Source organism: Kogia breviceps, chromosome 15 (assembly GCF_026419965.1).
Source record: "Kogia breviceps isolate mKogBre1 chromosome 15, mKogBre1 haplotype 1, whole genome shotgun sequence".
In the NCBI taxonomy this organism is placed as follows: Eukaryota; Metazoa; Chordata; class Mammalia; order Artiodactyla; family Physeteridae; genus Kogia; species Kogia breviceps.
This window is the reverse complement of record NC_081324.1, coordinates 51,125,246-51,152,559: the sequence shown is the minus strand read 5'-3', so window position 1 is coordinate 51,152,559 and position 27,314 is coordinate 51,125,246. Positions and strand designations below refer to the sequence as shown.

The 27,314-nt window shown below is 43.7% G+C and overlaps 1 long non-coding RNA gene across 5 annotated transcripts in view; it reads right to left on the bottom strand.

Moving 5' to 3' along the window:
* LOC131742711 (uncharacterized) overlaps positions 1-27,314 on the bottom strand; it is a 587,718-nt gene that overhangs the window by 555,541 nt on the left and 4,863 nt on the right. For all 5 annotated transcript variants that reach the window (XR_009331519.2, XR_010836911.1, XR_010836914.1 and 2 more), the window contains exon 3: positions 10,622-10,741. This is a non-coding gene — a long non-coding RNA (uncharacterized lncRNA). The remainder of the gene's footprint in view (positions 1-10,621; positions 10,742-27,314) is intronic.

Genomic DNA, 27,314 nt, shown 5'->3' with positions numbered 1-27,314 from the left:
AAGAAAAGGCCATAACTAGAAACAAGAAAATTATGGGGCTTCCCTGGTGGCGCAGTGGTTGAGAATCCGCCTGCCGATGCAGGAGACACGGGTTCGTGCCCTGGTCCGGGAAGATCCCACATGCCGTGGAGCAACTAAGCCCGTGAGCCATGGCCGCTGGGCCTGCGCGTCCGGAGCCTGTGCTCCGCAGCGGGAGAGACCACAGCGGTGAGAGGCCCGCATACCGCCAAAAAAAAAAAAAAAAAAAAAAAGAAAATTATGAAAGAAAAAATCTTACTGGTAAAGGCAAACATATAGTAAAGGTGGTATGAATGTTAAAAGACAAAAGTAGTAAAATCATCTATATTTAAAATGATTAGCTAAGCGACACACAAAGTAAAAAAGTGTAAAATACAAGGTCAAAAACATAAAATGTGGGAGGGGGAGTAAAAATGTAGTTTTTTTAGAATGTGCTCAAAATTAAGCGACCATCAACTTAAAACAGACTGCTATATACATAAGTTATTGTACATGAACCTCATGGTAAACGTAAACCAAAAGTCTATAACAGAGACACAAAAAAATAAAGAGAAAGGAATACAAACATAGCACAAAAGAAAGTCATCGAATCACAAGGGAAGAGAACAAGAGAAGTAAGGAACAGAGAAGAACTACAAAAACAATTCGAAAATAATTAAAATGCCAATACATAACATACCTATCAATGATTACTTTGACTATAAATGGACTAAAGGCTTCCAATCAAAAGACATAGAGTGGTTGAATGAATAAACACTAATCTGAAAAGGTATCTGCACACCTATGTCCACTGATTGACAGTAGTCAAGATATGGACACAATATGTGTCCATCAATAGATGAATGGATAAAGATGTGGAGCTATATAACATCTATATCTATACACATAATGGAATATTACTCAGCCATGAAAAACTATGAAATCTTGAGATATGTGTGGACCTAGAGGGTATTATGCTAAGTAAAATAAGTCAGTCAGAGAAAGGCAAATACTGTATGATATTACCTATATGTTAAATCCAAAAAACAAAACAGAAAGAGACTCATAGATACAGGGAACAAACTGGTGGTCACCGGAGGGGAAGTATGGGGGATTGGCTGAAATAGGTGAGGAGATTAATAGGTACAAACTTTCAGTTATAAAATAAATGTCATAGGGATGTAATGCAGAGCATAGGGAATGTAGTCAATAATATTGTGATAACTTTGCATGGTGACAGATGGTTACTAGACTTATTGTGGTCATCAATTCATAATGTACATAAATGGTGAAACACTAAGTTGTACACCTGAAACTAATATAATATTGCATGTCACCTATAAAAGAAGCTTACAGTCCAGCCAGAAAGGCAATCCATGTTCATGGAGAAAACACCATATAAGTTTTTAAATGGGAGTTGAGGGACTTTTGTCACAGAAAGTGCTATTTATATACAGTATTTTAAAATTTAAATAGACGTGCAATTTATTTTTTTTTAAAGCATTGTTTCATCAGCTCCTTCAGGAGTTGGTAAATCTAGGTGAGTCATGCTACAAACTGTGACCAAAAAGACCCTGCTGTGTAATTCATGTATCTGCTGGGGCAATAATACTCATGACAGCCTGAAATAAATGACTGTGTTCCTTCTAAACGTGATTTTTTATAATTTATTTTTTTGGCCACACTGCACGGCATGTAGAATCTTAGTTTCTGGACCAGGGATTGAAACCATGACCCCTGCAGTGGAAGCACAGAGTCTTAACCACTGGACCGCCAGGGAAGTCCCCTAAATGTGATTTCTTAAAATCTCATATCATATATCTTTTTTGCCTTCATTAAGTGACTGACATTCACAGTTCTGTCTTTAAGAAGACAAAGTTTTTCTTCTAAAAATCAGAAACTGTACTTCCTAGTAAAAGGCCCAAGTAGACACAAATTACGGCAGGGTTGGCTATCTAACAAAAATTCATTAAAATACAGTGCCCATGGTGGCAGATGAGGTGGAGGCAAACAGAACACTGCTTTTTCTTTGTTTACTGGCTCTGCCAACACCATGTTTGGGTTCGTGGGTTGGTGCTTATCTGAAATCATGTTGACACAGGCATGAATGTTCTGAATTTTTGAAGGATAAGGGTGTGTGTGTGTGTGTGTGTGTGTGTGTGTGTGTGTGTGTGTGTGTCTGAGGCTGTGATTGCTATCCTTGCTGGAGAACATTTCTCATCATGAAGAGCTTTTGAGAAGCTGTAAAAATTTCACAACATAGATACTTGATAACAACAGCATGTTTTTCTTGGGAAAAACAACTGGCAACTCAAAGCAGTTGATGATGTTTATGTACTACTGTTGAGCAAAAAAACACTCTGGGGCTGGGGGGAGGGGGACTAGAGAGTTTCTATGAAGACAGAGTTTTCTAGACAGTTTCTAAGAAGCCCACAGCTTGGACACATCACTTTAATGTGTTGATGACTGAGTTTTTAGAAAGCCTGTACTCAGCTCTTTATTATAAACTTTTAATTTTACTCTGTTCTGCATTTTAGTAGATTCTGAATTGCTAATACCAACATAAATTGATGAAAGGATTTCTCCTGAACACTAAACGAGAAAGAATACTTTTCTTTTCCATAGAGTCCAAATAGGGCATGAGATCATGATTCTAGCCTAGCATTTTCTACATCAAAGGTTCTTCAAGTAGTCACTCAAATGTCTATTGATTGATCATTATGCAAAAAGCAGATCAAAGACAAATATGAAAATGAATTATGATGTTCAGGCTTATTCATACCCCAAGCACATGGGAGTTTTACTCATTGAAAGCAAGTGCACTTCTCTCTAAAATCCTATTCCGGTTTCTTAACATTCTTCAGCTATGGTTAGAGAATATGTTGTCAACTCATCTTTGCATAGTGAACACACTTTGATTCTAAAAAACATAAATGACAAATAGAATGTTATTTTTTTAAATTAATTTATATTTTTTTTTGTGGTACACGGGCCTCTCACTGTTGTGGCCTCTCCCGTTGCGGAGCACAGGCTCCGGACGCGCAGGCTCAGCGGCCATGGCTCACGGGCCCAGCCGCTCTGCGGTATGTGGGATCTTCCCAGACCGGGGCATGAACCCGTGTCCCCTGCATCGGCAGGCGGACTCTCAACCACTGCGCCACCAGGGAAGCCCTAGAATGTTATTTTTATATAGCATAACAATATGTGAAGAACTTTGAACGTGAGGTACGTATCATCGATGTGTGACAACGGCCCCTGCTGGACCTGCTTTTCCTGCACTGGCTGCAGAAAGCAGATGAACAAACCGGGACAGTGTGCAGCCTCCCCTGGCCAGGCTGGGAAAACATTCCTCAAGTATGTGGTCTAGGGCCCAGCTGTTTGTCCAGCGTCACCAACATAGCCAGCAGGTCTGGATCCCAGGCTGCTGAGTCTCTCCCACTGTTGCCGGAGCCGGGACAACAGGGCAGGCATGAGCCCTACAACACGGTACACCAGTTAACAGTTATTTATCTTTAAAAAAATAAAACCACCCTCCCAAAACCTCAAATGAACTAATAGTTTTATCAAACCGGCTGTTTCAAATCATCTTCTTTTATCTGCTTGTCCAAGACTGAAAAAACAGACACAGGGCTTCCCTGGTGGCGCAGTGGTTGAGAATCCGCCTGCCGATGCAGGAGACACGGGTTCGTGCCCTGGTCCGGGAAGATCCCACATGCCGCGGAGCAACTAAGCCCGTGAGCCATGGCCGCTGGGCCTGCGCGTCCGGAGCCTGTGCTCCGCAACGGGAGAGGCCACAACAGTGAGAGGCCCGCATACCGCAAAAAAAAAAAAAAAAAAAAAAACAGACACAGCCAGAAGGCTATGAATTGCCCCTGCCTGCTCTATTGGAAACCCCAGTGTTCATTGTTTCAAGGTTGCAGGATTCTCAGTGCTCAACAAAGAACCCTTGTAACAAGGTGTACTGTTTCCACTCATACCACTTCTGACACCAAATGAGGCATTTTTTTCCCTCCGTACCAACCGATTTTCCAGCTCTTCTCGTACCAAATGGGTGTCCTACAATTCCATTCCATTCAATTCTGACACTAACTCCACTGAATTACTGCAGACCCCACAGGTTAAAGGCTCAGTCGCACAAAACCGCACTCCCCTTACTTCAGATGCTGGCCGTACCCCCAGGTTGTCACCGGTACTTCTGACCAACCAGCTATAAATTTGGTGGTTCTTACAACCTCTTCCTCAGGTTTGATTATTCACTAAACAGTTCACAGAACTCAGGTAAACTTTACTATTTACGGTGTATTATAAAGACTTCAACTGAGGAACAGCCAACGGAAGAGATGCATAGGGCAAGGTATGGGGGATGGATGCAGAGCTTCCACGCCCTTTCTGGGTCTGCTGCCCACCCACTCCCAGCACCAAGACGTGTTCACCAACTCAGCAGCTCTCCAAAACCCATTGTTTAGGGGTTTTTATGGAGGTTTCACTGCGTAGGTGTGATCGATTAAGTCATTGACCATCCATGTCTAACCCCTCCTTTTACCCCATAGGTCCATGCCTCTAATCATGGCTTGGCCTTTCCGGAGACTAGCCCCATCCTTGGCTACCTAGGGGCCAGCCAAGAGGAGCCTAATCAGAACAAAAGAGTTCCTATCACAGAAGACCTAAATAGACATTTCTCCAGAGAAGATATACAGATTGCCAACAAACACATAAAAGGATGCTCAGCATCACTAATCATTAGAGAAATGCAAATCAAAACTACAGTGAGATATCACCTCACACCGGTCAGAATGGCCATCATCAAAAAATCTGCAAACAATAAATGCTGGAGAGGGTGTGGAGAAAAGGGAACACTCTTGCACTGTTGGTGGGAATGTAAATTGACACAGTCACTATGGAGGACAGTATGGAGGTTCCTTAAAAAACTAAAAATAGGGCTTCCCTGGTGGCGCAGTGGTTGAGAGTCTGCCTGCCGATGCAGGGGACACGGGTTCGTGCCCCGGTCGAGGAAGATCCCACATGCCGCGGAGCGGCTGGGCCCGTGAGCCATGGCCGCTGAGCCTGCGCGTCCGGAGCCTGTGCTCCGCAACGGGAGAGGCCACAACAGTGAGAGGCCCGCGTACCGCAAAAAAACCCACAAAAAACAAAAATAGAACTTCCATACGACCCAGCAATCCCACTACTGGGCATATACCCTGAGAAAACCATAATTCAAAAAGAGACATGTACCACAATGTTCATTGCAGCACTACTTACATTAGCCAGGACATGGAAGCAACCTAAGTGTCCATCAACAGATGAATGGATAAAGAAAATGTGGCACATATATACAATGGAATATTACTTAGCCATAAAAAGAAACGAAATTGAGCTATTTGCAGTAAGGTAGATGGACCTAGAGTCTGTTATACAGAGTGAAGTAAGCCAGAAAGAGAAAAACAAATACCGTATGCTAACACATATATATGGAATCTAAAAAAAAAAAAAAAATGGTTCTGATGAACCTAGGGGCAGGGCAGGAATAAAGACACAGACGTAGAGAATGGACTTGAGGACACAGGGAGGGGGAAGGGTAAGCTGGGACGAAGTGCCTTAAGGAGTAGCATTGACATATACACGCTACCAAATGTAAAATAGCCAGCTAGTGGGAAGCAGCCGCATAGCACAGGGAGATCAGCTCGGTGCTTTGTGACCACCTAGAGGGCTGGGATAGGGAGGGGGAGGGGGAGACACAAGAGGGAGGAGATATGGAGATATATGTATACGTATAGCTGACTCACTTTGTTATACAGCAGAAACTAACACAATATTGTAAAGCAATTATACTCCAATGAAGATGTTTAAGAAAAAAATAAAAGAGTCCCTGTCATCCAGGGAATTCCAAGGGGTTTAGGAGCTCTGTGTGAGGAACCGGTGAGGAAGACCAAGTATATATTTCTTATTGTAATCACACAAGGTTTGTTACTTTTATTGATTCAGAATAGAGAGGAACAAAACCCATAACTCCCTTCTTCTTGCTTCAATACCCCTGATCTCACATGCAAAGCTTTCTGACAGATGAAAGCCAGCCATGAGAAATGGTTTTGTTTTAGGTAGCATTGCTTTCGAGAAGCCTCCTTCAGCTTCCCTTCCCTCTGGCTCTTGTGAGCCAATTGTCTGTTGGTTGGTCATCATGCTAAAAGCAGATCAAACACAGGTACTAAAAATGGGTTAGGACGCACAGGCTTATTCAAAGCCCAAGTACACAGAGTTTCACTCATTTAAAGCCGCCCTTGGTCCACAGATCAAGGCTGCTTTTCTCACTGTTGCTGGTCTTCCCATTGGTCACCAGCTCCCAGGAGTTTCAGCTAGGAAACTGCTGTGACCCTTTGGCCACAGGAAAGCAGAGTTCAGACTCTAATGGGCCCAGCAAAGTCGGGAAACCTACCTAAGGGGGACGAAGGGAGAGAAGATGCCCCTACCCTCGAATTATTTCTACAGAAACCTTGAAGTCTCCTCCCTTCCTGCTCTTCCCCTTCCCCACCCCACGTTCTGACTCATAGAGTCTCACCTAAAAGCGGTTACATCTGAGTTTTACACGACAGTAACTTCTAGAGAATGTATATTCACACATACATTTTGGGATACCTTTTTCTCAGAGTCTTTCAAATACTTCCAACTACACGAGTTGCCTCGTCTAGGTTCTTAAGACAATGTGAATTTTAAGCTTAGGTTATCGGTCCCCGCCCGAAGTGTCAGTGAGAACTGAGAGGAACCAGAAGTGAAAGACCCTGGAACAGATGTGGGCTTTGAACCCTCAGCAGGGCTGGAAACATTCCAAGAGCAGATGTCACAGTCCTTCCCCTCAAGACCTCCAAAAAAAAGCAACGTGAGAAATAAAGCAACTGTGCAGCCAAGGCCAAGCCCTCACACAACTCCAGGGGGCACCATTCATGGGAAAACAGTGTGACTGGTCCCCTGGCGCTGTGCAGATACAGGCCTCTGAGAAAAAGAATGCTTTTTTTCCACAATGTGTGTGTCGCCTGAGACACACGCCACGGGGGGCTTCCTGGGAGAAGGGCTATTTCCTGTCCTGGGCATGGAAGCCGCTCCGTGAATCTAAGAGGATGTGGCTGTCGGTAAATATGACTTAATTCTGTTCCTCATCCACCCAGAGCCCTCCCTGAGGACCTCCGCTTGTACTTTGGAAACAGCCCAAGCTTTGGAATGACGAATTTTGAAGGCTGGTTCTGCTACTCGAGGGCTGCATAGCCCTGGCTAAGTTACTTGCCCTCTCTATGTCCGGGTTTCTCATCTGTCCGGTGCGTTAATCGTACCTAATACTTGGAGTTATCACACCCATTAAGAGAATTCTACCTTTCCCGGGAGACTCTGGGCCTTTGTGTGTGGTGTTAGGGTTAGGGAGGAACATGAGAATGGCCAAGGTAGGCTGGTTTGATTTACATGGGAAAGAACAGAGAGTTGCTAGAGAAGAAGAAGGAAAAATCCATTGGAAAAAAGATGAGAAAAAGGAGAGGAGAAAAGAGCTACAGTAGGCCAGTTTGGGGGAAAATCGGGGAGAGTGTGGAGGAAAGGAAGAGAGAGATTCATGGTTCATACATGTGAACTATATTTAGAGAGAGACAGTTGGGGGACAGTGATTATTAAACTGTCCTTTAGCATTTTTTAGAGATAACTCAGTTGAATAAGCAAATAGTTTTATCACAGAGGTTGCTGAAAACCATTTCCTTCTTCGGCTTGTCCAAGAGTGAAATAAGAATGGAAACACCCAGAAGCCTATTAAATTAATGTCCCCTCCCTGGCTCCATTCTCACCCCCAGCTATAAACACCAGCAGGTCAAGGACTGTAACACACCACACCATGACAGCTCGTGGGCATGGCTGCTGGCACAGGGAAGATGCCAATCTGATGTGTCATTGAATGTATGGTCTTCTGTGCTGTTTCCAGTCTTCAAGCCCAAAGAAGGCTGAGAGAAAATTACAGCCTCCTTTGATTTCATTGTCATGGGCCATGGGGTCCCATGAGGTGTGATGTGGAGCTGACCACTCTCTGGGAACCTCAGAGATGAGCCATAAACCTTCTAGAAACATTTGTACAGAGCTCATTTATGTCATTCAAAGCTTCCTGAATTCAAAAGAAACCACATAAAAAGTCAGCCAAACCACTTGTGCATTTTAAGTCATTTCCTGATCTCTTATACTAGCAATAATAAAATGGAAAAAAGATCCCTTGGAGCAAAGGAAATGTTTTTGTTTGTACCTGTGGGCAGGTGGTATTCTGCATTGTGAATTGACGGGTTTTTAACATTTGATGCAAGCATCTGAACACACATATTATTAAAACGTCTTCTTTTTTTCTGTCCTATAATAGTCACTTGTTTTAGTGGTCCCCAAAGTGAAAGGGGGTGGTTTTATATAGGGCTTATATTTGGAAATAGAGTACGAGAGGGATTCATGAAGGCTAAATCAGTGGTGATGTTATTTTTTAGTTTTAGAGACAATTCCCATCAGATTTCTTTGTGTGATTTTTGTGTATCCTCGTAAACCTGAGAGCCAAATAAACGAGAGAATCAGTAAACTTTGCTTTCCTCTTGCTATCCAACTTCTCACGCCCATTTCATGTTTACTTTGTCACAGAACGTTGTAATTCACTTAAGCTCCACCCCCACATGCAGTGGACAGAACTAATTGTATCATCCCTTTATTTCCGTCAGGAGCAAATAAAGCAAATAAAGCAAACCACTTGCCCATGAAACTGAAATGCTCCTGATGGGGTTGCAGATGCATTCAGATTAATGAAATCCTCCACTCACAGATCCTTGCACATGACGGAGACGGAAGGACAGGAAACCTGACATACATTCGCCAGCTCAACAGGGCGCAAAGCACCTATTCCCACAGTCTTAAAGATTTACTCCAGGACAAGCTGCAAGTACAAACATTCACCAAAATTCCTCCCACCCTCACTCTATTCTCATAGAATAGAGAAAATGGGCTCTTGTAAATGTGTACCCATGGCACCTAGAGATATTTTCAAAGGAAATAGCCAGAACTGACATTCCCACCTATACTGCAGAGGCAACTTCCACACCACTTAAAAGAAATAATGGTATTTTTTTCCTGGATAGAAAAGAATGTTACTGTAGAAAGTTGTTTTGCTTTGTTTTGTTTTTGGTCGCACCACACAGCTTGCATTGCTTGCGGGATCTTAGTTCCCTGACCAGGGATCAAACCCGTGCCCCCTGCAATGGACGCACAGAGTCCTAACCACTGGACCACCAGAGAATTCCCTAGAAAGTTTAAAAACACAAAAAAGAGGTGAGAAAAAATAAAATCACAGAATCCTAAAAATTTTTATGTAAATCTTTCTAGGCTTCTTCTGTGCATGTTTTTGATTATGGATATATATATGATGAAAAAGAAAATGACTCTACATTTGCTTGATAAATTGAAACTTTAAATTAACTATGTAACATGACTATGTTCCCACTTCATTAAATATTATTTCATATCAGCACTTGAAATGGCTATATAATGTTGTATCACAGGGTGGTGCTATGATTTATTTAACCAATTTAATCCCAATTGCTGGACATTAATCCCAATTTCCTGCTATTAAAATCAGTACTTCATGAAGTATCTTTGTGTACAGATCTTGGCAAACTTCAGCAATAAATTCTTTGGCATAAATTGGGGATGTTGAAATGCCGGGTTACAAAGCATGTCCATTTTAAACATCAATCTTCAGTCTTCCTAATCTTGCCAACATTGCAGATTATTTAACAAAAATAGTTTGCCAATTTAATAAAAGAAAAATGTTATTTCAGTGTGGTTTTCCTATGAATTTCTACGATTGCTAATGAGGTTAAAGGTTTTTTTTCTTCTGTTTATTAACCATTTATATTTTTATTTTTGTTTTGAGTATTTATATCCTTTCCCTAACTAAAAAATGTTTGTCTTTTTCTTACTGACATAGAAGACCTCTTCCAATATTAAAGATAGTAACCTTTTGTTAATATACCGACAAGTTTTTCCTGGCTTTCCATTTGCCTTACTTGTATTTATGATTTTTTTTTATTGTACAGAAGTGTTTCATTTTTATGCAGTAGAAACAATAAGTCTTCTCCTTTATGTTTTCTAACTTTGGCTATATAGGTTTAGAAAAGCTTTCTCTAAGTCCCACAGACTTTTGTCAAAAAATCATAAACATGCCCTGCCTTGTGATAGCTCTTTCATTGTTGGGCAAGGTATAAAAATAACTGAAGGCTGGGACCAGCTCTTATGCTTACTTCCCCCTTAAATGTCCTATATTTAGTAGATCACAATCCATTCACAAAAACATGTTTTAATTGAGCACCTACTACATCCCAGGATTATTAAATATAGATGAGACAGACACTGGACACAACTGCTTCTTCATGAATTCCACCAGCACACATTGCGTAATTCACACATGTGAACAGTGCAAAGACCAGGGCAGAAAAGCAACAGTGATGAATCCAAAAAAAGTCCCTGTCCCTTGAGAAATTTATAGTTCAGTATACCCTGGAGGAATTAAAGAGAGGTAAGATTTAAAAGAGACAGATGAATAACTGAAATACAAGGAAGAAAGTATAAGTACCTTGTGAGATGGGGAAACACTCAGTGTTCACACAGTGGAAGTCAGGGAGGGTCTGTGGAGAAAATATCATTTGAAGAGAGCCTTATAGGTTGAGATGAAGGAGACATCATTCTCTTCTTCCTGCCCTCAGAGAGAAGAGAAAGCAGGCACATTAGACTCAATTTCCCTCCACAGTATTAACAAAAAAATAAAAAGGGGGGGGTGGTGGAAATCCCTGGTGGTCCAGTGGTTAGGACTCCGCACTTTCACCGCAGAGGGCCTAAGTGGTTCAATGCCTAGTCAGGGAACTAAGATCCCACAAGCTGCGTGGCATGGCCAAAAACAATTAAAAATAAATAAAAAATAAAAATAAAATGTTAACCAACCAAATATGCCTGTAATCAACCCACAAAGCCTAGAGGAGGGGCTCAGTGAGGGGCTTAGGAAAAAGGGTTAGCATTTCTTTACACTGTCTTTTACATTTACATTATGCTTATGGAATTTTTTGGTGTACGGTTTTCTTTCTTATGTAGTTAAATCTTCTTGAACAGTGTGGCAGATATACTTCCCAAGGATGGCTGCACCAATGTATATCCCATTATAATGCTCCTCTTAGAGTGTGACCCTAACAGGCTTCATTGAAAGGTGGAGTCTGTGTTCCCTGCCTCTGTACTTGGGTGGACCTTCATAACTGCCTCAGCCAGTAGAATGTGGGAGAAGTGCTGCTGCATGACACCCAAGGCTAAATCCTAGATGCACACCTAGCTGGCTCTCCTTCTCTCTCTTGGGACACTTGGTCTCTGAACCCAGCCACCACATTATGAGGAAGTGCAGGCCACATGGAGAGGCTGGATGTGAGTGGTGTCACCAACAGCCCCAGCTAGATTCCTGGGCAACAACCAGAAAAGTGAACAAGGAGGAGTCGAGGCTCCTGCTGTGATTTCCATCTTGAGATGTTTATTTTGCCTTCTGGAGACTTGATGGAGGTGAGGACTACAGGCCAGGAGTGGAAGCACGGAGACGAGTTAGGAGGCTATAGAATAATCCAGGACAGAGAAGATGCAATTTGGGTTTGGGTTATACCAGTAGAATAGGTGAGAAGTAATCCTATTTAGGAAATGTTTTGAAAGTAGAGCTGATAGATTGGATAGGAGTTGGGAGAGAAAGAGAAGAGTCACTGACTATGTCTAGATTTTGAGTATGAGCAATTGGGTTTCAGGGACATGACAGTGTCATTTATTGAGATGAGGACACCTGAGGGAAGGGCAGCTTTGCAGGGCAGGGTAGGTCAATAGTTGGATCTGGGGCATGTTCTATGAGAAGCCTGTTTGACATCCAAGGGAAAAAGCTAAATCAACAGTGGGATATGTGAGTCTAGAGCTCACAGAGAGGCCCTAAGCTGGAGATATAAACTTGGGAGTCACTGGCATACAGATGGTGTTCCAGATAGTACTGCTGTACAAGAAATGACCCCAAAACTTAGCTTAAAACAGCTATTTCATTTACCTACCAATTTGTGCGTTCGAAATTCAGGGCGGGGCACAGCAGGAATGTTTAGTCTCTACTCCACAAATTTGGGGTCTGAGCTTGGAAGACTCAAGGGTTCAAAGCAACATGACTGGGGCTGGAATCACCAGGAAGTGTCTTCACTCACAAATCTGGCAGTTGAGGCTGGCTATTCACTGGGGCCTCAGCAGGGGCTGTCAACTGGAACACTTAGAGTGGCTTCTCCACGTGGCTTGGGCTTCCTTGGGGTAGCTGGCCAACTAACATGGCAGCTCAGGGCTCCAAAAGTGAGTGTACCAGTGAACAAGGTGGAAGCTGCATTGTCTTTCCTAACTTAGCCTTGGAAGTCATGCAGCATCGTTTCCACCTCATCCTCTGGGCTACCAGAGAGTTAGAGCTTGCCAAGATTCAAGGTGGGATGGGGAGGGTGGTGGATATAGATCCCTTCTCTCCATGGAAAGAGTGTGAAGACCACATGGTAGAAGAGCATATGGGATGGAGATACTGTTGTGGCCAACTCTGGAAAACACAGTCTGCTACAGATGGTATTGATTCAGGGCCTCGTAATTGGATGACATCACTTAGGAACTGAGTGCAGACAGAGACAAGAGGTCCCGGACTGAACCCTAGGCCTCAACATTTAGAGATTGGGAGGAGGAGCCAGTGGGAAGACGGAAGCCTAGAGCAAATGCTGTTTCTTGCAGGGCTGCCACTTTCTGCTGAAACTCCTTAGGGAACGGGGTCGGAACACGTTCTTGCATCAGCATCAGCTGCCAGCCGGGGCCAGAGCCGGCCCTCCCCGCTGGGCACCGCCTGCGGGATCAGCTGAGCACAGCTCCTCAGGCCCACCAAGACGATCAGGTAGTCGGTAACTCTGGGTCCTGCAGGTGCTCAATCTTCCATAACACAAGGCAAGGTAGAGAGGGTGGTGGACTTAGACCCCTCCCCTGTGAGGAGGGAAGCCCCAACCCTAGCCAACCCACCCTTTTAGAAAACCATGTTTGCCTCTTCTTCAAGAGCTGAAGGTATACTCCAATTTACTCAACTCCAAAGAAAATTTAACATCCATACAGTAGCATCTGGATTGAGATTCATTTGACTTCAGTTTTCTCTAAGAATTAGTGGGTGAAGATTGTCCTACATCTTGGAGAGCTACCTAAACTAACAGTCCACCTCCAGGAAACCAAACTGCCAGAAGTTCCTTAAATGGCAGGTCCCAGGGGATAATACAAAAGAATTAAGCTCCTCTTGACAAAGACCCTGCTATAATAGTTAAACGGTCCATGTGTTGGAGTTGGGAATTCTGTTATTACATAAATGTCTCGCTGAAATGGGTCTGACCTCTACAGAGATTTAAAGAGAATGAGGCACGTTCCTTTAGCGTTATTTTTGCTCATGCAAACGATGCCCTATTACACCCAGTGATGCTTAACTACCAAGTTAAAAGTAACTACATAGCAATTTGGACCACTGCAGGGTCGCTCTCACTGTTTTGTGGTTTTATGTAATTCGAATATTGTATATATACAAGAAGACTTGACTTGGAGCAGGCAGCAAGAAATATGTAATTAGAAACACTTCCCAGGGAAATTACGGTGACAAGTGAAGGCTTGAGGATTTCCGCAGGAGCCTGGAGCTGCAGATATTCATTATAGGTACTTGGGAGGCTCAGCTGCCCTGCTGAAAACCGTGTCTAATTGCTGTGGGGCTGGATGCAGGCATGGAGGACAGCCCAGATCCAGGAATTGTGTCTATGGCAACACGACGCACCAGTTTTAAACTTTTCATTGCACAAGAAGAAATTGCTTAGGTTTTTTCTTTTTTTTTCTCTTTTTCTTCCTCCCCATTTCAGAGTTTGTACCAGCAGGGATTACCCTCCAGGTCTAACATTTCCTGGTGGCTAATGCTAGCTGGGTTAAGCGCCTTTTGCTTTACCTCTGGCGATAGCAGCTCCAGTCGGTCATTAATTACTGCACCAGGAAGCATTTTCCAATCAAATTATTGTTTAATCAAAACAAAAGAAAATGAATGCTTGTTGCTGTCAACAAATATCAACTCTCCCTAAGAGTCTAAAGGGGAATATTGGAGGTTTTACACTTAAGGAGAAGTGTCCCTCTAGGAGGGAGGGTCAGTTAAGAAGGCCTTTCTCTAGATACAGTGAAGTTGCCTAAAGTACTGTTGAGAACACTTCTCTGTGGGCGGGGAGGAAGCTGACCCCCAGGCAGGAAAACCCAGGAAGCTTATACACGCACTGTCCTGGGTCCCCAGTCATTCTGCTTTGTTAGGGTCCATATGACCTTGCTATTAGGCTAAATGCCCCCAAATGCTTCTATGAGAGTGTCTGAGGGGAAAGATTGCTTTCAGGAGCAATGACTAAGTGAAATCCACCTGCACGATAACAGCCACACTTCCTGAGTGCAGACAGTGTGTGCCCTGTGGCTGACAAACACGAGTTAGCGATCCTCGTAATTCCCCCCCACCACCCCTAGGAGAGTATACATCATTATCCCCGTTTCACAGATGGGAAGACTAAGACCCAGGGAGGTTAACCTGGCCAAGACCCACAACAGCCTGGTAAACATCAGAGCCCACACTTGATTCGTAGTCTTTCCATCAGCACCTCTTGCCTCTTTATTTGCTTTTAAAATTTTATTTGTGCTAAAACACACGTAACGTAAAATCTACCATCTTAACCATTTTTAACTGCAGTACGGTGGCATTACGTGCATTCACACTGTTGTGCAGCATCTCCATCATCCATCTCTAGAACTCTCTTCATCTTGCAAAACTGAAACTCTGTCCCCATTCAACAATAACTCCCCATCCCCCCTCTCCCCAGCCCCTGGCAACCACCATCTCACTTTCTGTCTCTCTGAATTTGACTTCTCTAGAGAGTGGAATCAGACAGCATCTGTCTTTTTGTGACTGGCTTATTTCACTTAGCATGATGTCTTCAAGTTTCATCCATGTTGTAGCATGTGCCAGAACTTCCTTCCTTTCTAAGGCTGAATAATATTCCATTGTATGTACGTAACACATTTTTTTTTTTTTTTTGTCCCTTCACCCATGGAAGGACACTTAGGTTGCCTCCACCTTTTGGCTATTGTGAATATGCTGCTGTGTTTAACTCCTAACCACTAAATACATAGAGATTTGGAGAATGAGTCTTAAAGGAAGGCGCACAGCCGTGGGCTGCCTGACACGCCCCAACCAGAGCGGATCAGCCAAGTACCATGTGGCCCATCACCCACTGGAGAAGGCACCACCTCACTGGCAGGGGAAAGCGATGCCCAAGGCCAAAACCTCCCACAGGTTGGCCAATTCGAGAGCCACAGCTCAATGCTGGCACACCCAGTGCCAGTGTGTTTCCCTGAGCCTTAGATTCTGGGGAAAACAAGGTTCTTCAAATCCAAACTGCTCAGTCCAGACTTGACTGCAGGATTCCCCACCTGGATGGAGAGTGCCCTGGGACTCCACTAGGGGTGAGCTGTGTTCCCTCCTGTGGTTACCACCCTAAGGTTTTTGGAAATGTGAGGAGCATTTCTGGTTGTCATAACGATCTGTCTGGGGGACACTACTGACATTTAACATGTGGAGCCAGGGACAAGAGGCGCCCTGCCATGTGTGAGGCAGTCACCCACAACAGAGAATTGTCCTGCATCGTGAATCACTTCCAAACGTCTCATTAAAACGTATCTTGTAAGCAAGAAACCTCATTATAATCATCTGGGCCTAAAACCTAATTATGTTTTGCAAATGAACACAAAGTAATTCTGCATGGTTTTTATATGCACCAGATTTTCCAGGAATGCAACTATTGAGTAAATTGAGGGAGACTGTATTTTTTTTTTTTTTTATATTGGAACTTTCCCGAGAGTTGTTCACCATTTTGGAAAATTATGGCAATGCCACTACTGGTATTTTTTTTTTTTTTTTTTGCTTTTACTTTTATTTGCTTTTTTTTTTTTTTTTTTTTTTGCAGCATTTATTCCTGGGCCATAAGTTTTTGTTTCTTCAGTTTCTTCTGGGATATCTTTGTCTTCTGTGCAACCTCCTCTTCGGGTTTAGGAATAATCTGTTCTTTTTCAGGAAGGATCATCTCAGTGTGGCAGGGAGAGCTCATGTATGGGTTGATCTGACCATGAGCTCTGTAAGTCCTGCATGGCATCTTGGGTGCTTTGCTCACCTGGATATGCTTAATGACCAGAGAATCTACATCTAAGCCCTTAAGTTCAGCATTACTCTCTGCATTTTTGAGCATGTGCAGTAAAAATTCAGCACTTTTTTTGGGCTACCGACCCTGTGTCCAGCCCCGCTCTTTAGCCTGGGCCCACCTACCAACTCCACCATTGTAACTATGGAATGGCACACATTGCTTCTGTAAAGTCACATCCTTCAGATACTTGGTGGCTTTTCAGATATGCACACCCTGAATGGCCCGGGCAGTTCCACGAGTGTTCTTAAAGTGAACACGAAGATCTGAGCCTCTTGATTTGCATGATTCTGTGGGGTTTTCTGGGTCAAGTGAATAGTGAGCCATTTTTAGAGATCACCTCAGACCGCTTACCCAAAAAGGACTCCTAGCATTTGAGTTGCAAAAATATATATATAACTTTATCAATTTTATTTGAATTGCCACATTCAAAGTCCACTTTAGAGGCAACCCCCCTCCACAGGAGGGGTCTATGTCCGCCACTCACTGCTGCCCCCCACCCCTGTCTTCTGGTATAGTCCTGCCCCAGCATTTACGTGTTGAAATACATATTCTGTTTTTATACACTTCTATTCTTTTATTTCTTCTTTTACACCCAGGACATTACATTACTTTTATTTTTAAACATTTTGTGTGTTGGTCGATTATGTTAGACCACATATCCTGATGCAAACCTCTTGAGGGCCAGATGTATTTCAGAATTCAGAATTCTCCAGATTTTAAGTACTAAAAGTAGTATGGTGCGCCTACAATACGTTACATAACCCCTCAGCGGAATCTAGAACAGCATCCTGTCATCAATCACGCATATTTCTGCAGCAAAACGTATATACGGACACATAAGGGTGCGATGAATTATGTCTACGTGTAGCTTCAGATCAGCTCAGGGAGGGTTTTGTTGACAAAATTTTAAAAACCGATTTAGGATTTTCGAAGCGTTTTGGATTCTGGATAAGCAACTGTGGCCCTCTGTTTCGTGGCTCTCACTGGGCAATAATATAACGAAGGGGGCAGTTTAAGAACGAGGCGCTGGATCTGATGGGCTGCGAGCATCTCACAGGCAGTCTTTGGAGGGGTGTGTGAGGGTCCACCTGAGGGCCTCCCTTCCCAAAGCCTCCTCTGGCTTCAAGTGAATGGGACCTGGTTACTCTCTTTCCTGTCTGTCAGCTTCTGGACCTTTCCCAATTCACTTTGTCAGACAGCCGCCAACACACGTGATGCCCCCATGGTAACTGACAACATCTGATGACTGTTCCAAGCAGGGCAGATAGGTGTTCTGTGAGCTCCAATCCCTCCACTCTTATGCCCAAAGGTAAGCTGTTCTCTCTGCCTGAATTCCTACTTTATCCCCCTTGTCCTCCAGGTGAGGGATTCCTTCTTAAAGCTCCAGGTTAGGGACTTCCCTGACGGTCCAGTGGTTAAGGCTCTGCCCTTCCAATGCAGGCGGCACCGGTTCAATCCCTGGTGGGGGAACTAGGATCCCACATGCCCCATGGCATGGCCAAAAAAATAAAAAATGAAAAAGATAAAACCCCAGGTAAATGTCATCTATTTATGGGACTTCCCCAAAGTTTCCCAATGGCATTTGTCACTCCCTCAGGCGAGATTCCCGTTAACTCTTGGTATGTTGATTCATTCCAGAAACATATTTTTCTGAATGCTTACTATGTGCCAGGGACTGGGCTAGGCTGAAGGATGTGGAGCCTGTATGACCTTGGATTTCCAGGTCTCCCAAGGTCCTGATCAGGGCACAAGACACTCATCAGCCTCTTGTCCTTGCCAGGGGAGCGGAAGTTCCCTCCAGCCTCTCTCCCAGAACAGTTCCGTTCCTGCAGAGACAGGAACTCACATTTGTAGGGCAGCTACTTAATGTGCCAAACACTCTGAAAAGTTCTGTTCTCTTCAGAAAGGGGCCACTTGTTGGTGTGCCCAGCTGACAAAGTCCCAGGATAAATGTGCAGCATCTTTCCAGAATTTTAATTTCACTCAAAGATTTGGGAGGGAGAGTTCATTAGTGTGAGGTAAGTAATGTAAAACATGATTTTTACATTAATCAATAGTGGGTATATTATAGCACGGAGCAGAATGCTAAATTAACACACGTTCTTAATTTATTATTTGAAGAGGTAATACATGTTCATGAAGCAAAATTTGAAAAGTATAAAAAAGTTTAGAATGAAAATTTACCCCTCTGTTCTCCAACCACCCAGCTTCACTCCCAGGAGGCAACCACTATGCCCAGATTCTTGGGAATCCTCCAAGAAATCATCTATACACAGTCCAAGTAAGTACCCATGTATGTGGGTTGTGGTTGCTGTTTAGTATAATGAGCATAGAATACACACTGCCCTGCATCTCGCTTTTTTCAGATAACACTACATCTTGGAGACCTTTTCATAACTCATAGAGACTTACATCATTCTTTCAACAGCTGAACAGTTTTTCATTGTATGGATGTGCCAGAATTTGTTAACCAGCCCTGTGATGATTATTTCCAGTATTTTCCTATTGCAAACAACACTACAACAAATATTACCCTGAATATTCTTCATTTGTACATGTGTGAGTATATCTGTAGGAGAGATTCCTGGAAGTAGGTCACAGGGCATATTGCATGGTCCACTTGCCCTCTGAAGAGTACTCCCAATCTACACTACATCAGAGTATCTGTTTCCTGATCCTTTAGCCAATGCACAACAGACAACAACGTGTTCTTAAACTTTCTGACCTTAGCCAATCTGATGGGTGAAGACTTGTATCTCATTAGAGTTTTTATTTGCTTTTTTTAAATTATGAAGGAGGTTGAGTATCTTTCTTTTCTTTTCTTTTTCTTTTTTTTTTTTTTTAATGTTCAAGACCCATTTGTATTTCTTATTCTGGGAACTGTTTCTTCATATCATTTCTCCATGTTTCTACTGGATTGTTGGCTTCTTTTTCTTATCAACATTTAGAATTTCTTTAAATATTAAGGAAGGGTCCCTTTTGCTATGTGAATTGCAAATATTTCCCTCCAGCATGTTTGTCTTTTGATTAGTTTGGTTCCCTCCCCTCCCCCCTCACTTCATTTGTTTTATACATATATATGGTAGCTAAATTTACCTTTGCTTTTATAGCTCCTGGGTTTTAGATCATCTTTAGAAAAGCTTCCCTCCTATCTGAGGTGATTTAAGAAATATTCTCTCATTAATTCTTTCCATGAAAAGTTTATTAAGTCCTGTCTCTGTACCAAGCTCTGCTTTAGGGGATGGAGTTGCAGTGTTGAACGAGGCAGACCACGAGGACATGTTCTGAGTTCTTTTGCTAAGGTCTTTCGCACTTTTCCTAACTACTTCTACGATTTCATTTTTTGCATTTAAATCTTTCTTCCATCGGGAATTTAATCTGCTGTAGACTGTGAGGGATCTTCTTTTTATCCCCAGCTGGCAACCCAGTCAATCCCGACATCACTGACTAAATAATTTATCTTATCTTTACTAATTTGAGGTGTCAGTTTTATCATATGCTAAATTCCCATAGCCAACACATTTTTATGCTAAAAACAAGACCTCAAATCAATGTCCTGCTTCCACCTTCACCAAGAGACCCCCTCAGGCTGTCAGTCTCCTTTTTATTTATTTATTTACTATTATTTTTTTATTTTTTGGCTGCACTGTGTGGCATGTGGGCTCTCAGTTCCCCCACCAGGGATCAAACCCGCGCCCCCTGCAGGAAGCGTGGAGTCTTACCCACTGGACCGCCAGGGTGGTCCCAGTCTCTTTTTTTGCCTTTAGTAGTACTTGGTGGGAAGTCTGAATATCACCAATGTCTGGTTTTTTTTTTTTTTTTTTTTTGTGGTACGCGGGCCTCTCACTGCTGTGGCCTCTCCCGTTGCGGAGCACAGGCTCCGGACGCGCAGGCTCAGCGGCCATGGCTCACGGGCCCAGCTGCTCCGTGACATGTGGGATCTTCCCGGACCGGGGCATGAACCCGTGTCCCCTGCATCGGCAGGCGGATTCTCAACCACACCAGGGAAGCCCCCACCAATGTCTTTTTATCCTCCTTACTCTTCACAGTAGTAACCTCCAAGGTAGAGAGTGTATCTCCATTTCCCAAGCAAGGAAATTAGACCTAGAGATGTTATGACCCACACACCATCCATCTGCCTCTGGGAGTGAATGCCTGTTAGTTGAGAGGTCCAAGGCCAGCTCCACACAAGCTGTGCTTTCAGTCTTTCTTTGTAAATTTGAAATGGAAACCCGGAGGGTCCAGGCTCTGTAGGTTATAAAGGTTGTAAACTGTCAGAGGCCACATTTCTTGCCCAGTGGACTAGAGGAACGGAATCTGCGGAGGGAGATGATGGAGTCTGAACCAGACACTGGAGAAGGTTAGGGGGCAAGAAACGGCAGGCCCACATCCACGGTTCTCTGTGTGCCTGGGCTCCAGCTGTATTCCTGTTTCTGTGTTCCTTGAGACCTTCCTATATCTTTAGATAAATTCTCCTTAAGCTGCTTTCACCTGGTTTTCTGTCACCTGCCATCGAAAGGATCCTAGAAAATGTCTGAAATGAGCCCAGTCCTGGAATGGTTTGTTTCCAACAGCTTCTCTCGCGTACATCACAAAAGCGGGCCAGGATGCTGTGTCAGCTCTGAATTGTGTCTCAAATGGAATGTGTGGTTATGGCCAGTGTAGGGGCTCCAGAGACCAGGGTCCTCAGCCATCCACCATGTAAGCCCATCTGTAACCAGACTGGAGGGTTGTGACAGTACAAACACAAAGCCTACTTCTCTTTCCACTTGATTAAGGTGTTATTTAGAAAAATGAGACCTTCTTACTCCTTCTTACTTTCCCCTGGGCCCCTGAGTGACGGTGTAGACCAGGAACTCATGCCAGGATGTAGCCAGCGTCTGACCCTCTCATCTCTTCTCCCCTCTCCAGGGTACTGTTGGTTCTTTCAGTTATTACAGCTGCCCCCCAGGTTGGAAATCTGGAAGCCAGTTTCTCCTCAGTGCCTCTTGCCCTTGACCCTTCTTTTCCATTCTCACTGCCAATTCCAAGTGTTACTGCCTCGGGCCCAAATGGTTGTAATGGAGTCCTAACATTACTGACCCCATGCCTGTGCATGGCCTGAAATGCCCTATCTCACATGTGCACTAGAGTCCAAGTTCAAATATCACCTTCACTGTGGGGCCTCTCTGACCACCTAGGATTCGGCCTCTCCCTGTGACACAGACCTCTACCCTAAGATGTTACAGAAGGAATTATCCAGGGATCGGCTGTGTGACCAGAAGCACGACCCCATGCTTAACTTTTTTGAGCCTCTGTTTCTTCATAGGTCAGATAGGATAAATAGCGGGGCTTTGGTGAGAATTCAAACTAGAAGGTAGAAATGACCATTTCAGGGCTTGCTCATAAAACGGAACCCACCCTTGTGTCCTTTGCTCTCTTTCTCCAGTTTTCACAGCAGACTGTTAACTCTTTGAGGCCTGGGATCTTGCCTTACTGGGTGCCTTGCAGAGAGCATGGCATAAAGCAGGAGCTCAATGCATGCTGAATGAATAAATACATAAATGGAAGAATGAAGAAAAAACCCTCTCCGGGGCTTCCCTGGTGGCGCAGTGGTTGAGAATCCGCCTGCCGATGCAGGGGACACGGGTTCGTGCCCCGGTCCGGGAAGATCCCACATGCCGCGGAGCGGCTGGGCCCGTGAGCCATGGCCGCTGAGCCTGTGCGTCCAGAGCCTGTGCTCTGCAACGGGAAGGGCCACAACAGTGAGAGGCCTGCGTACCACAAAAAAACAAAACAAAACAAACAAACAAACAAAACCTCTCCGATCTTAAGACTCTCTGTTCAACCCCATGTGCACCTTTGCCAAATTAATACTCCTTCAGTTTGGCTTTTGACACGTGTCACTTATTGTTGAAAAATCATCTATGGGGACTTCCCTGGTGGTCCAGTGGTTAAGATTCCACTCTTCCACTGCAGGAGGCACGGGTTTGATCTCTGGTCTGGGAACTGAGATCCCACATGCTGAGTGGAGCAGCCAAACAAACAAACAAACAAACAAACCAGATGAAACTTTAAAAAAATTAAAAAATAAAAATCACCTATGGCTGTCTAGTGCCCATAGGTTCAAATTCCTTCCTTCAGATTCAGGGCTCCTCATGATCTGGCCCTACATACTGTTTTTTTGGTGTTATTTCCCATTATTCACTGCTACAGTCCTTTTAATGTAGCTGTTCTGGGACATCTAGTCATTCATTGCCAGCCATTTCCAATAAGTCCTTTCCTTTCTTATCCTGTCTGTGCACCTTCATTCATACTTGGTTTCCTTACTAAAAGGCATTTCCTTCTCTCTGCCTAACCACCTCCTACTCATTGGTGGCAGAGAAAGCTAATTGCTTCCTAATATCCCTAAAGAAATTGAAAAAAGTTCCCCAATAATTCCACCATTTGACATTTGGACATAGTTTCTTCCAAGCTTTATTTCTATGTATTTAAAAAATATTTAAAAAAATATTCATTGGGAAGTAGTTTCTATAATGACCACCACGCACTTATTTCTACTTGCATAAACAAAAAGCAGCAAATAAAAATCACCATAATCCTACTATCCTAGCCAGCGATTTAACCCTCTGGTCACATGCACGCTTTAGGCACATATTAGTATTTAAAACAACAATTCCATTCAATTTTTTCACAAAGTTGAGATATTGTGATCTCTCTAGTTTCTATTCTATCTGGTTAGCAGTGCTTCAAAACCCATTTTTCATGTCATTAAGAAAGCTTGGTAAACATAATTTTTTTAAAAATAGAAGCACAATAAGCACAATATCCCATTGTTTGAGTAAACCATAATTTACTGTTTTTCCATTGCTCCACATTTAGGGTTTCTTTTTTCAAGTTTCCTTTATTTTAAACAATGCTATGATGAATATTTTTGTGCATAAACGTTTGACCTTGTTTCTCAATAGCTCCTTAGGATTACTGCAGTAACTACATTTCATGAGTGTTTGCCCTATACCAAGCATTAACTGCAATGTTACTGCACTGAATCCTCATAGCAATGCTATAAAAGGTAGATTATCATTCCCATTTCACAGATGAGAAAACTGAAGCACAAAGGGTAACGTGCTCAATGTGCTCAAAACCATGAGAGTGTGGCCAAAATTTAACCCGGCCAGTGTGACTCCCAAGCCCATGCTCTCAGGCGTGAACTTCTTAAGGCTCTTGATACATTTGCCAAATGACTTTCCAGAAAGGTTGTTCCAGTCTACACCAGCAATATAAGAGTGTCCATCACTCTTATTTCTCCTTTTTTCAAGTGATTGGTAGGCATTTGCATTTCAGTTTCTCTGGGCTGTCTCTTCATGTGGTTTGCCCATCTATCAGTGAAGGTTACCACAGACCGCTAATTAGCTCAGCTAAGCTTCCCAGTGGCAGGCAAAGTGGTGATGTTTCCCCCAGAATCTGGCCACATTTGTCCCACTCTGATGTGAGAGTGACCTAACAAATGCAAACACTATAAAATAACATTTTTATACTGGGAGACATAGAGCCTTCTAGGCCTGTCGATTTGTGCACAGTCTAGAGGAGCTTTCATCTGGAAGCCAGCGCCATATGTAATTTGCATGCTCAGGAAATTACATAATTACATAAGAAGTGCTATAATTACATAAGAAGTGCTTTCTTCTTTGTATGTGAGATGCTTATTCATGCATATCAGTATAATTTCAAAAGAAATAAAACCAGGTTAATTTCAAAGAAAATCAAGAGTTGGCTATAATTGAAGTACAAAAGTAACACAATGAAGAAAATTCATTGATTTTTCTTTTAAAATGCCAATATCATAAAAATTCTGCAATTGGATTTTGGGTGGCATTATGGGCATGAACAATCGCCTTTTGGAAGACTGAGGCCATCTCAGGGTAGCATCTGAAATGTATTTTTTTTAAACACAGCATATTTATTTATTTATTTATTTATTATTAATTAGTTTGTTTATTTTTGGCTGCGTTGGGTCTTCATTGCTGCATGCGGGCTTTCTCTAGCTGCGGTGAGCAGGGGCTACTCTTTTGTGTGTGTGTGTGTGTGTTACGCAGGCCTCTCACTGCTGTGGCCTCTCCCGTTGCGGAGCATAGGCTCCGGACGCGCAGGCTCAGTGGCCATGGCTCACGGGCCCAGCCGCTCCGCGGCATGTGGGATCTTCCCGGACCGGGGCACGAACCCGCGTCCCCTGCATCGGCAGGCGGACTCTCAACCACTGCGCCACCAGGGAAGCCCAGGGGCTACTCTTCGTTGCAGTGCGCAGGCTTCTCCTTGTGGTGGCTTCTCTTGTGGAGCACAGGCTCTAGGCGCGTGGGCTTCAGTAGTTGTGGCTCACAGGCTCTAGAGCGCAGGCTCAGTGGTTGTGGCACATGGGCTTAGTTGCTCTGTGGCATGTGGGATCTTCCCGGACCAGGGCTCGAACCCATGTCCCCGAACCCAAGTCCCCTGCATTGGTAGGTGGATTTTTTTTTTTTTTGCGGTACGCGGGCCTCTCACTGCTGTGGCCTCTCCTGTTGCGGAGCACAGGCTCCGGATGCGCAGGCTCAGCGGCCATGGCTCACCGGCCCAGCCGCTCCACAGCATGTGAGATCTTCCTGGACAGGGACGCGAACCCACGTCCCCTGCATCGGCAGGCGGACTCTCAACTACTGCGCCACCAGGGAAGCCTAGTAGGCGGATTCTTAACCACTGCTCCACCAGGGAAGCCCTGAAATGTATTTTTCTTCACACAGTTTAGACGCCACGTTTCTTCCAGGGCAGTTAATGCCTTGGGCAGTGGAACGGGACATCCACTGCTCACCAGTCTGGCATGCTTCTCTGGGGTCCCTTGTATACTAGCATCAGCCACCATTCACGAGCACCCACTATGTGTTAGAAAGTGGGAGGTGTTCTACATATGCCTTGGTTCTCATCTGCACAGTAACCATGCGAGGTGAACAGGATTTGCTCTAATCTTGGGATGAAGAAGCCAAGGCCCAGCAGTCACAGGTTTGTGGGAGAGCTCGAAATCTGAAAACCCGAACCTGGGCCCATTGGCTGCACCCCTCTGGCGGAGAGCTAGTGGAATGGACCACTTATTATGAACGGCTATCCCTCCTCCTTCACAATTGGCTGGGCTGCATCCAAGAGAGAATTTTGGTGGATCCGAAGAAATCTGAAGAGTAAATGCATTTGCACTACTGTTTTGGGGATCTACACACTCTGAAGACACTGTGACAGTGACAAAGGGTTACTGGCACTTGTCTCCCCAGACTGACAGCTATCAAAATCCATTCTTGCCCTGAGCTGTCATCCTTGAAAAATTAGTAACACACTTACATGACTGTTCATACAGTCCAATGGACATGTTCTATTGCCTACTTTTCTCAGCTTCTCATACAAGTTATAAAAGTCTGAAGGCCCTCCATTATGCTAGGCAGGTACTGTGGTAAAACATCCTTCTTCCTCTTTCCTCCATGTAGTGTGAGGGCTCTGGAGACAAAATGATCCTGTTTGGGCTGATGAGTCAACAATGTCAGGGGCTGCTGGTGCCAGTTACTGAGGGATGGGCAGGTCCTCAGACAGGAAAAGGAGACTTGGAGGATGGGATCATGGCCAGTAGCAAGAATGCCATTTCCTCTGGGCACCTTCTCCTGCGTAGGGAGAGGACAGTGTCCTAGATGGGTGGTGCTGGGGGGCAAAAGTTGAAGTAGCCCCTACTCTAGGAGGTATGCCAGGGGTTGGTTGACCCCTGTGCATATAGCTCTCTCTCTCTCTCTTTTAAAAATACCTGATATATTTTGGTGAAAATATTTCCATGCCTTTTTCTGCTATTAGCTTGAGGGTTCCAGGGTAGGATCATTGCTACTCACAGAACATAAGCCAGAACCGAGCATGGGATTGGCATTTAGGAAATATTGAGATGAGGACTATAAGGAAGTCATATTCTGTAAGTTGCTCTATGTGGCTGTTACTCATTGAGTTTATTTCTTCATTAAATATCCCTGAGCTTCTAGTCAAGTCATATTTAAATGTTGTATCTAGTCTCAAATGTCCTGGAGAATTAAGGAAGGAAATTAAGGTATCTATGCCAAACTGTAAAGGGGGAAACAATACCCCCCCATCAATTTCCCTCCCCTTCTCCCAGGATACCAGAAATGATGCTTACGAGTCCCGACAGGAAGGTGAATTTCAGGGAGAACAGTTGGGGTGTTAACGACTGTCTCTTGGATATTCTCCATTTCTAGTCTTGGAAAATCTAACTTTCATTTGATTAAGGAAAGTAGCAGGTTTCTCATCGGCACTATGCCTATATTATATGCCTATAAAAAGCAGGCAACAGCCTGCACTTTTAGGGAACATGCAATACAATAATCTGTTCTGAGCTGGAGCTGACATCTGAAGCTTCTCTTGGTCCTACCTGCCTGACAGTAGTGAAAACTACAAAAACCTAGAACCGAAAACATCCTAGCCTTTGTTAGGAGCGCCTTCTATATTTTGCATTTTTCTAATAATAGCTACCTAAAGATACTCTGCTAGTTACATCATCATACTGTCACTAATCCTCACAACTCTGCAAGGTAAAATATTACACTAAACCTACCTTTACAGACAAGGCAACAAACGCAAAAATTTTGTAATTTTCCCAAGCAGGAGGCCCCATAGGTCATAAGCTTATAAGGGCCTAAGCTGGCATCAGAACACCTTGTTATTGCCACTTATGTCAGATGGCTTCTGATATGACTGATATCCACTGTTTTCTCTAAGCTAATTGTCAGACTTCTTGGTCTGGGGAATTATTTTTTTTTAAGGATCAGTGATTACTTGTAGGTTCTTTTTTCTTTTTTTAATTGACTCCCATGTATGTCAATCAAAACAACTTGTGCATGCAATTACAGTTTTCAGAATGGGTGTTTGGAATGGAGCAATATGAAAAGAAATGGAAAAAAATCAAACCTTGGCAACTGGTTTAGTAAGAATTATATTTCTAAG